The sequence below is a fragment of the Lissotriton helveticus genome, chromosome 12 (genome assembly GCF_964261635.1).
Source record: "Lissotriton helveticus chromosome 12, aLisHel1.1, whole genome shotgun sequence".
Classification (NCBI taxonomy): domain Eukaryota; kingdom Metazoa; phylum Chordata; class Amphibia; order Caudata; family Salamandridae; genus Lissotriton; species Lissotriton helveticus.
In genome coordinates, this window is record NC_136073.1 from 231,247,126 (window position 1) to 231,259,328 (window position 12,203).

A 12,203-nucleotide genomic window follows, 5' to 3' on the forward strand; every position below is an offset into this window, starting at 1 on the left:
ACTGTGCATAAGAGCCAGTGAATGTGTGAGTGGCTGTATGGATGATTGTGAACTTGTATCAGGGATTGTAAAAGAGAGTAAATATGTGTTAGTATATGTTTGAATAAGTAAGGTGTGTATAACTGTATAGTTGAGGAAATGGAGGTGTGATTGATTCTTTGCATGACTGACTAGGTGTGTAAGTAACTCCATGGATGAGTGACAGTCTGTGAGTGTCTGTTTACACTGAGTGTATCTAAGGTTATATTAGAGTCTGAAGAGGTTCATCGTATTATCACATGAATGATGTCATCAGTGATGTGATCAGTAATGTCAAATGAGATGTCATCAGTGATGTCATTTGAGATGTCATCAGTGATGTCATCAGTGATGTCATTTGAGATGTCATCAGTGATGTCATCAGTGATGTCATTTGAGATGTCATCAGTGATGTCATCAGTGATGTCACTGACCATGTCATGAATGATGTAATATGTGACATGATCAGCAGTGGATTGCGGGTGCGCGATATATAGTTAGAACTACTAACTATATATGGAATTTCAATGGTTTTGTGTGAGTAAAAAAAGTTTTTTAAATGCTAATTCCTAACTATATATGGTCTATAACCTATGGTTTTTTCAGTGAATTTTCAAGGTTTTGTAAATGCTAATTCCTAACTATATATGGTCTATAACCTATGGTTTTTTCAGTGAATTTCAATGGTTTTTTAATAGCAAATATCATAAGCTGTCGAATGTCAAGTACGTGGTAAGAAAAAACATTTTCGTGTTTATGCACACTGATCTGCTTTGAATGCTGCCCCCCCCTCATTTCTATTAGGAGTACTCTCTCTTTGCAGATAGTGAAGGGTAGTTAACGCAGGCCTTTGCCCCCGTTGTAATCCGTCGTGCCTGCTTCTCTCTCCATTTGATTGATTGTTATCCAAGCATTTACTGTTTTAGAATTGGTTCTCTTTGGTTCATTCTCTATTTACAAACAAGCACAGAGTCGCAATACTCTGTTTAGTCTTTGCAGATATCGAAAAATCGTGTAAAAAAACAAAAGCAATCGAGCAAAATCAGTAGGCCACTAATGGGATCTCTTTTTGACCTCGCTAAAATAGAAACATTAGGAACAACCCCTCATGAGAAATACGAAACTAGTGAGATGAACTGAACTCCACACCATGATGGCTGCAAGACAGCTCGGCTCCGCCACCCACCCCGCCCAAAATAACGATAAACTCTATGCAAATATTACAAATATATACAACACACCAGCAAAGTAACAGGGTAAAACATTTTATTAAATAACTATTTACATAACTATTTTATACTTTTTGTTGCCCGATCCGGCTAGCTCAATCGTTCGAGCATGAAACTCATGCACTCTGATGGTTCAAAGTTTTGAGGAGTGCTTGTAACACTGTCTGAAGCCTATTTGCACTTGCTACAGCTTCACTATTCTCAATGTAAGTGGGGGCTGTTTGAGGACGTGACTGCATTTGAAAACAATGTGATGCGGTGCCACCCTGAACCGCTTGACGGAGGCCCCCGAGGGACGGTGTCATGGCGCGGACGCGGAGGGGGCGCTTGGCTCCGGCCCCCTCCGCAAGTCGTGTTGCCCTGGTGTAACCTGAGATCGCCCCCGACATAGGTGGCCGGCTCCCGGGGTCAAGCGGAACTTTTTGCCTTTTAGTGACTCTTCCATTCTTGACCTTGTCCCACAATCCGTTTCACCTAAAGACATGCTGTAGTGGGGCGCCCCTTTACCGTTTCAGTTGCCATTCCGCCCGCTTTTGCTACACTTCCGCTATTCAGCTGTTTACCGCCCGCTCTTTCGACTACAGCGTCTCGCTCACCATGTACTTGAGTTGCTCCCGCTCTTGCGGTGCAGCGATAGGCGGCTGCCACAGGACTCTCAAAATGGCGGCCGGCTCTTCAGATTTGGGCGTGGTCCACTAAAATGGGCCTGCGACACCTTGGAACTCGGACGCTTGTCTGCTAGAGCTTGGGCTCCATTCTCGAAAGCGTCCCCTCAGCCTTGAAGATTCTACAAAGGTCTTGGGGGCCCCCGACTCCCGCAGGCTTCTGGTGGGGAGCGGCTAGCATGATTGCTCGTGGAATGGCCACGACGGAGCTACGAAATGGTGGTGCTCTCATGCTAACGCCAGCTTCAGTCTGAAACATCCAGAAACACTGTAGACTACCAATTCGATCAGTTCCGGTAGCGCCCCAACGTGACCCGGTAGAGAAGAACTTGCCCTCCCCTCTTTGACTGATGGTTCTTGTTGCCTGTCCCTTCTGTTGTCATTTAACAGAACTATTTAGCCTGCTGAAAGGGGTTGTGTTCCGACCGCTGGTTGGTGGAGACATTTTGACTATATTCTGGACCTGCGTTGTCGCGTGATGCGTCATATGACGCGCCGCGTTAGCGCATCCGGAAGTGCTCCGGTGCGCGAAGCGCAGCTTCCCGGAAGCGATCCGGGGCGCGGGGCGCGGCGCGCAGCGCGTAACGTAAGCATAACAGGTCATGTGACTTGTTAATAAAACTTTTCATTGGTTCATTTTACTTTTCTTATTCTAATGATGAAAGGCTTGGTCATATGACCTAAAAATTACGCTTTTTATTACTTTCGAACATTATTTTTTCTTAAACATATATGTTATAATGTTCCAGGCTAATGTACTTTCATGCAAGTAAAATATATTCCTTTTTCGAGAAAAAGGGCGTTTCTTCGTCCCATGACGGAGCCGTTGAGCAAAAGAGGCTCGGCCTGCTGTCTTAGTCGCCGATACGCCTGAATATCAGATTCTTATCGATCACTTTATGTTGCAGGAGTAGAAAACACAACAGCCCTTGACCATTTATCTTTACTGCGTTCCTGCGTATTATACCTTTTACCCTTCATGTAATTGGACTGCTTTATTTCACTTGCCTTTTACTGATTCTAAAACAGTGACTATTATTAAAAACTTTACCAATGTAAATACTACTACCATGTTTTCTTTTAAAAACCTTTATTGTGAAAATGTCAGTATACAAATACGGGCCTATAACCACGTGGGCCGGCCACGGAGCAAACTATAATCGTATATGATGAGTAGACATTTACACTGTAGAGGAACGTAACGGGCGGGCCATTAGGTTGCAAGAACTAAGGTGTCTAACAGTTGCGGAATCGGTAGACGTACATTTTATAATTAAAATACGACAGAGCCAGTTACAATAACATTATCTAGATATACATTTGCGGGCAAGTACCATGGGTGACGTTAATTCGAACTTTCAATAGTACAGTAATCAATAACACATCAGAACTTAATATCAATAGGGATGTCGAAATATTCAATCAATTCTCGTCCCCGCCCGCCATGTGCTTCAAAACTGCATACGTATCTCGTGATTTCAAGGTTCTGCAACCAGTACACAACAAGGAGTTACGAGTCCCATTTATTCCGGCGCCATTTTGGGCGAGGACGGGCAGGTCCAGGATATAGTCAAAATGTCTCTACCAACCATCGACTATGATGATGTTCATATGCTGTATTTATTAGAGTAACACTCATCTGTCCACATGAAATTAATTTGCCACAATCTAAACATGTCATTTTAATCTTTCCAAAGTTCTTCTAAATATTTGGGACCGTTTCCCTTGCCTCTGATGCTGTCAGTGCCACTTCTTTGGTGAATGTACTGGCAGGTCGGGGGTTCTCCTCCAAATCTCTCTTTTGTGCAGCACTATAATTAATCGGTGCCACCTCTCCATATGACGATGCATGGTATAGTTACCATAACTATATTTTTTTTCGGTTCCTCTGGAGAGTACATCGTGGCAGATGAGGCAGGTAACGTACCGGGCATTTACCTTTTTTGCATGTAGAGGAAAGGAAAAAAAATTTGAGCGTCCGAGTTCTAAGGTGTCCCAGGGCCATTTTAGTGGACCAGGCCCAAATCCAAAGAACAGGCCGCCATTTTGAGAGTCCTGTTGCAGCCGCCTGTCGCTGTAGCATCAAGAGCGGCCGAAACTCAGCTGAATGGCAACTGAAACGGTAAAGGGGCGCCCCACTACAGCAGACGAGCCTCCACCTGGGAAGGCCCGTTTACGCCGCCTCCCCCCCCCCCCTTCGGGCACCCCGCGCCGTTATTCGGAGCAGGATTGTAGGATGGCCACACCAGTGCGGCAACTTGCTAGACACCACCTCGGTGCCAACCGAATCTCAGCGCCTTGTGGTGTCTTCTATTCAGAAAATATTGTTGTGCTGCCTTCGACCTATTCGCCGCAAGTGCGCACGCAACTCAGCTGCATAGCGAGTGAAACACCAAGGGGCGCCCCACTGCAGCCGAGGAACCTTCATCTTGGGGGCGACGCACAGCATCACATTGCTTTCCAATGCAGTCAGATCCTCAAACAACCCCCACTGACTGACGCGAACTCACAGGCCAACGGAGCGCCCCACGCCGACTTTCGGCGCAGCATTGTAGGATGGCCACACCAGTGCGGCAACTTGCTAGACACCACCTCGGTGCCATCCGGATCTTGGCGCACTGCGCTGCCTTTGGCCCTATTCGCACATCGGTCCGCTACTGACGCCACCTCACAGGCCAACGGGGCGCCCCACACCGACTTTCAGCATTGTAGGATGGCCACACCAGTGCGGCAACTTGCTAGACACCACCTCGGTGCCATCCGGATCTTGGCGCGTTGTGCTGCCTTCGGCCTATTCGCACATCAGTCCGCTACTGACGCGAACTCACAGGCCAACGGGGCGCCCCACGCCGACTTTCAGCATTGTAGGATGGCCACACCAGTGCGGCAACTTGCTAGACACCACCTCGGTGCCATCCGGATCTTGGCGCGTTCTGCTGCCTTCGGCCTATTCGCACATCGGTCCGCTACTGACGCAAACTCACAGGCCAACGGGGCGCCCCACGCCGACTTTCAGCATTGTAGGATGGCCACACCAGTGCGGCAACTTGCTAGACACCACCTCGGTGCCATCCGGATCTTGGCGCGTTGTGCTGCCTTCGGCCTATTCGCACATCGGTCCGCTACTGACGCCGCCTCACGTGCCAACGGATTTTCTACGCTTTTTATACCCTATGCCGCATAACAGGTCATGTGACTTGTTTATAAAACTTTTCATTGGTTCATTTTACTTTTGGTTTCCTAATGATGGAAGGCTTGATCATATGACCTAAAAATAACACTTTTCATTGGATGAAAACTTTTTTTTTTTCCCAAACGATGAAAGCCCCACCTTGTTTCTGGATGTTTCAGACTGAAGCTGGCATCAGCATGAGAGCACCACCATCTCGTGGCTCTGTCGTGGTCATTCCGCGAGCAATCATGGCAGCCGCTCCCCACCGGAAGCCTGCAGGAGTCGGGGGCCCCCAAGACTTTTGTAGAATCCTCAAGGCTGAGGGGACGCTTTCGAGAATGGGGTCCAAGACCTAGCAGACAAGCGTCCGATTTCCAAGGTGTCCCAGGGCCATTTCAGTGGACCAGGCCCAAAAAGGAAAGAGCCTGCCGCCATTTTGAGAGTCCTGTGGCAGCCGCCTATCGCTGCACCGCAAGAGTGGGCGCAACTCAGCTGAATGGCGGATTTTGACACAGTGTACCAAAAGCGGGCGGAATGGCAACTGAAACGGTAAAGGGCGCCCCACTAAAGCAGACGAGCCTCCACCTGGGGAGGCCCGTTCACGCCGCCTCACCCCCCCCCCCGGGGCGCCCCACGCCGTTATTCGGAGCAGCATTGTAGGATACCAAAACCAGTGCGGCAACTTACTGGACATCACCTGGGTGCCATCCACATCTCAGCGCGTTCTGCTGCCTTGGGACTATTCGCACAACAGACCGCTACTGACGAGCCACCCCCCGGGACGCCCCACGCCGTTATTCGGAGCAGCATTGTAGGATACCCAAAACCAGTGCGTCACCCAGGCAACATCACCTGGGTGCCATCCAGAACTCAGGACGTTGTGCTGCCTTGGGACTATTCGCACAACCGACCGCTACTGACCATTGTTCCTTCTTTTTTCCTAAAAATGTTTAAATGTTTTTACTGTTTTTGTTGCGTTGTATATATTTATAAGTTATTAAAGTTTTATAATCCTACTACTTTGTTGGAGTGCTATATATTTTTAATGTGACACATAATTGTAAAAACTTTGATGTACAAAGAGGCATCCCTGGAATCTTCCGCTTCAGGCTCGGTCCCCTCCCCAATCACAATACGGGATGGTTTTCAGATAGTAGGAACGCGTGTGGTGTGACGGATCTCATCGGGTGGGGGCCTTGATCTACTGTAACTCCTTTGAAGAGAGGTGATTCTTTACAGCTGGGGCCATAAACTACATCTGCAGGGCTAGGTGATAGCCTGGGACCGGCCTGGACAATCGGACACAGAGGAAGAGGAGTGTCAGAGGGTGCGGTAGTGAATAGGGCGAAAGGGAGGTGTCGGGCGGGCACAGGGTGTGATTCTCAGGGAAGAGCAGCGCAGATGGGGGGAGGTTTATTGCCCATGCATAAGACAGAGAGCGGGGGTGACCAGTGCCTGGGGGAGATTCTTGCGAGGGTGGGGAGCCATGCTAAGGATCGACAGCGTGCAGAGAGTGGGTCTGGTCAAGGCATCTAAAATGGCTGCCGTGCACGACAAAAGTGTGGCATTTGAAAAAAGGCAAGATGGCGCAGACAATGTTTTTCAACACTTCCTGATTTCCTTCGAATCGAACGTTAACAGACGTTATCTCTCCCACACTACCGGTCCCCCTGGGCTTAAACGCCGAGATGGTAGGGACTGCATCCCGTGGAGATAGGCCGAGACGTCACTCAGCAGAAAAAAAAGAAAAAAAAAAGTCTATAAACATACAATAAGTTAAAAGGCAATCATTCTTGTTTCCTTGTAGTACGCTCCCCAGTCCGCTTCCCGTTACGCTAACCGGGCGCACCCCACCAAAAAAAACGCCCCGCGGAGCCCTTTTAAAGCCTCCACATCAAACCTATGGGGTCAGGAAGGATCTACTATGCCCCCTTATGGTCATTTGCCCCTTCGCTTTGGCCTCCTCTTGTCTCTCGATCCTACCGAGAGACAAGATGGCGGCCGCTCCGTACTGTTTGGAATGTTTACAGACACCGGAGAGCCAATCAGCTTCGCTTCGCAAAGCTCCGTAACGGGAAAAGTACGCGAAACGGAGCGCTACCCGGGACGCTGTCACAGATATATATATTTTTTTTAACGTTAATTTCTCAAAATCCACTTCAGCACATATATTGAGACCCAGCAAAGGCACATCGGGCTACCGGTCCCTACAATTTTGCCAAGTTTCATGCAAATCCATTCACCCGTTCGATTTTTTTTTTTTTTTTTTTGCCCCGCGGGACCCTTTTAAAACCTCCACATCAAACCTAGGGGGTCAGGGAGGATCTACTATGCCCCCTTATGGTCATTTGCCCCATCGCTTTGGCCTCCTCTTGTCTCTCGATCCTACCGAGAGACAAGATGGCGGCCGCTACGGACTGTTTGGAATGTTTACAGACGCCGGGCTACCAGTCCCTACAATTTTGCCAAGTTTCGTGCAAATCCATTCAGCCGTAAAAGTGAGGCCAACCGCCCTATGGAAATTAACATGGGAAAAACGCGTTTTGGGACCCCCCTTTTTTCTCGGCCCCCCCTTGACGAAACCTCCCCAAATTTTCAGGGGCTGCTCAGAAAGACAATGTTCCATTTTCCTAAAAATTTCAGCCAATTCCGTCCACAAACGCCAAAGTTATTAGACATAGAATTTTCAAAAATCCCATAGAGAAAAAATCCTAACTATATATACCTACTGGCGACCGCCAGTAGGTAATATATATATATATATTGGCGCTCCAAGGTTGTCCACCTTTGAGTAGCACACGAGCAGCAGCTTGATTTATGTATAGGTGAGGACGGGGATCCGCTTGTAGATGCCGCTCCGTAATGGATCTGCCCGACGCGTTTCGAAGCTCTATATGCTTCTCTTCAGGGGCTTTAACGGAAGCGGTGTGCGCAACCGCTAACCCACTTCTCCATTTTCCATATGACACACCCACCAATGGGAGGTTCAAATGAGACTGTGTATTATGGGAAGTGTGGTGCGGAAAGCACACAATCAAGTCCTGTTTGGACCCCGCAAGTGGGCCCGTCCTCGATCCCGTGTACGGCTGCTGTTTCACTTCCGTGACCCCCAAGGATGACGGGGTGGTGCATACTCCGCGGCTGGACAGCCGCGTATAAATTGTCGCTCCAAGGTGCTCCTTATTCAGAAGCCCTATCAGAGGTCATTAGACTGGACACATGCAGTAAAGTGGGCTGGATTGCCAATGTCAAAGAATTGATGACAGCCATAGACCTTGGAGCTTATTAGGATAATCTCAAAGATAAGAGGAGCTCGCACAGCGAAATGTAATCCTTTCTTGAAGAGATTATAATGAGTTGAAGTGTGCTGCTGGGGGTAATCACTGTCTGGCCTAAACAGTGAACTCGAATATAGAAAAGAATGGCTCCCCCGTCTAGGGAGAGAACACCCCAGCGCACAACGTTTAGAGAGACCAAATAGTCTTATTCCATAGTCACAAGGTAATTATGAAGTTCAAACTTGAATGGGCAAAAACCATATTTCAAGATTTATTTTTGCAAGTAGATATAGTCAATATTCAAATAAACTTCGTGGTATGATGATACACATATTAGCACACATCCCGATGCATTTCGGGCGGAGCCCTTCGTCAGGGGATAACTCTACAAGAAAAATCAAAGAAAAGCCCAACTGTAATCACTTGATTCACAATGCCACAGTAAAGATCTAAAAAGGGGCAAAATAATCTCATGCGCATGCATTTTATAAACAACGAAAGTGCAAAGAAAAGAAAGAAAACAGCCGCGTGTGCGGTCTGTTGAAGTACTAGAGGTTTGTGATGGTAGCGTGATGACCCTAAACGGGTCCCAGAAAAAAAATCACCAGAGGCGTGTTCGGTAAAAATCAAGACAACAGCGTGCTCAGTCGATAAAAAACCATGCGTTAATGCCCATTTCAAAAGAGTAATCCGTGAAAGTGGAACGTGAGGTTTAAAAGTATTCCAGAGATAAAGAAAACCCGAAGAGGGTACTTACATATGTGCCACTACGCTTGGACTCCGCGGAGTTCCAAGGAGATACGATCAACCAGCAAGTGTAGAATAATCAACATAAAAGACGGTGAGCAGTTACTAAACAAAGAAAAGGGACATAACCTAAAGAGTCAGAAAGTTCATGCAGTGTGTAGGCGCCATGTTGGAACATGCAAGAAGTGTAAAAAATATATAAGGAGTGAACTGATATCCAGAACAAACAATTATACAAGCGATGATATGCAAACAGTAAAATTATAAGTAACAAAGAAATTCAATGCGATCATTGAGCCCTTGAGGGACCATCGTGGATAGGTAACGGATCCAAAAGTTTTCACGTTTAAGAAGAGTGTTCTTGTTGTTCAGCGTGGGCTGAACTTGTTCCAATATTTGGAATTTAAGTTGAGCCACTGTGTGTCTATTCTCCATAAAATGAGAAGCGATCGTAGACGTGAGGTTCTGTGTACGAATGTTACTTTTATGTTCCAAGATCCTTACGCGGATCTTTCTTTTAGTGTGGCCGACATAGCATTTGCCACAGGGGCATTTGAGGACGTATATGACGTTCATACTATTGCAGGTAGCATTCACTTTGAGTTTTATAGGGTGACCCTTCATGGGATGGTTGATGGTGTTCCCCAGAATACAGTTGTTACAATTGCTGCAATTGTAACATGGTTTAAGACCAGTATAGGTGACATTGGTTTTAGCTCTAGGTTGGCTCAAAATTTCCTTTAAATTTTTGCCTCTGGTGAATGCAAATATGGGTGGCTGGTCAAACAATCCCTTGAAGTCAGGTTGCAAAGTCAAGATAGCCCAATGTTTGCGGATAATTTGTTGAAAGCGATTAGATGCTTTGGAGTATTTTGAAACAACCACCATGCGGTCAGAGGGTGTCTTCATCTTGGGTTGTAACAACAGTGCTCTCGGGCATTTCTCACTCCTCTGTACTGCTAGATCTAAGATCGGGGTAGGATATCCACGTGCTTTCAGTCTTTTCAACAGGGTGTTAATCTGTGTATTACATTCCTCTTGTTTGGAAACGATTCTTTTGACTCTCAGGATTTGAGCATAAGGTAGATTGTTCTTTAAACCCATGCGATGGAAACTGCGATAATGTAAGGTGGAATTTCTGTCCGTAGGTTTGCGATAAATGGTCGTGGACCATTCTCCTGATTCTCTCAATACTTTAACGTCCAAAAAATGGACGCATTGTTCACTGTATTCCCAGGTGAATTGTATCCGTTGGTTGATGTTATTCCACGTGGATAAAAAGGTGACGAGACTGTCAATAGTACCTTCCCAAAGTAGGAATATGTCGTCAATATAACGTAAGTATAGTCTGCCATGTTCTCGCCAACTGTTCTGGCAAAGGATGTGCGATGTTTCAAAAATTCTCATGTAAATATTGGCATAGCAAGGAGCTGCCGAATTTCCCATAGCTGTCCCGTTAAGTTGTAGAACCCATTTATCAAGGACAGTGAAATAACTGTGGTAGAGGGTAAACATTGTTAGTTGCATCAAAAATATTTTTAGATCATGATCAAGATCAGATTCGGCTAATACATGTTCTATGGCTTCAATGCCTCCATCATGAGGGATGGAGGTGTACAAAGCACAGACATCCACTGTACACATGATCAGTTGTGTATCTTTAAGTTTGTTCATAACTGGTTCCAGTTTAAGTAGGAAGTCCGTAGTATCTTTAACATGTGACTCCGTGGTTAGCACAAACGGTTGAAGGTATTTATCCAAAAATTTACCCACATTCTCGTGGATACTGCCTATAGTTGACACAATTGGGCGAAACGGTGGGTTTGTCGGATGCTTGTGCATTTTGGGTAACATGTACAGTGTGGGTGGTCTCGGGTTGTTGGGTGTCAAATATCTTCTAGTTTTGTCATTTATAGTACCATTGTCAAAAGCCTTGTTGATGATGAGAGTGAGTTGATTGGTAAATTGTAGAACACCATAAGTATTGGGATCTTTAATGTGGGATGTGACCTGTTGTTCATAAAAAGTAGTGTCCATTATGACAAGGGCCCCGCCCTTGTCCGCATTTTGGCAGATGATGTCCGGATTATCAGCTAGTTTTTGTAAGATGTTTCTCTCTCTGCGGGATAGATTCCCGTGTTTCTCTGATTGTAGAAAAGGTAAATTCAAGATCTCTTGTTTTACCAGATTTTCGAAGGCATCAATGATTTTATGGCTTTGTGGTGCCATAAACGTACTGTGTGGTCGTAATCCTCGAAGCATATCTTCCTCCTGTGTCAAGATAGGACAAATGTTTTGAAAGTAATGTCTCAAACGCATGTTGCGTATTAACTTGAACGTGCTTACTTCAAGTTCCAGCGTGTTCGTACGAGTGGTAGGCACAAATGATTGACCCTTCTGCAAGGTGTTTAATTCTACAGTAGACAGAGTGGTGGAGGAAATATTAATAACCAGATTATCATTGGTGTTCAACGTCGTGTTTTCGTTTTTTTGTTCTTTGCCGTTGGTGGAGTTTTTTCTGTTTCCTCGACGGGTTTTGCCTTTCCGGGATCTTTTTGTTGATCCGGACCTACTTCCAAAAAATTAACCGCAGGGTCTGTAGAGGTGCTTGGAATCTGTGATTCCACATCGGTTCTGGCAGCGGTTGGTCTTTGTCTTTGACTTTGGTCCTCTTCAGAGGATGAAGTTTCATTAGCAGAAAAAGGATTGTAGGGTTTGTTGGGGCGTCGGCGGGCATACACCTCTGCCCAGGTGTATACCTCGCCGAGCTTGTAATCTATAGTGTCTTATTAGGATAACCAGGAACCACCGAGGAAAGAGGTGCTCGAGGGCTCATATTGGATTTGGGTGGACCAGCAAGAGTTCAGCAACCCTAACTTGGGGAGATCACCGAATTCCTTCTTCACAAGCAGGAAAGACATTTGGAGCCCTTTCTAGATATTATCCAGGTCCCGCAGAATAGGCTCTTGTATATTCATTTTAGGTTCAGCACACTTCCTGCCCACGAAACCATAGCTAAATGGCACTCAAGCAACTTAGACCCTAAGGAATGTCCATGCTGCAAGGCCCCTAAAGAAAGTGTTGCCAACGTCAT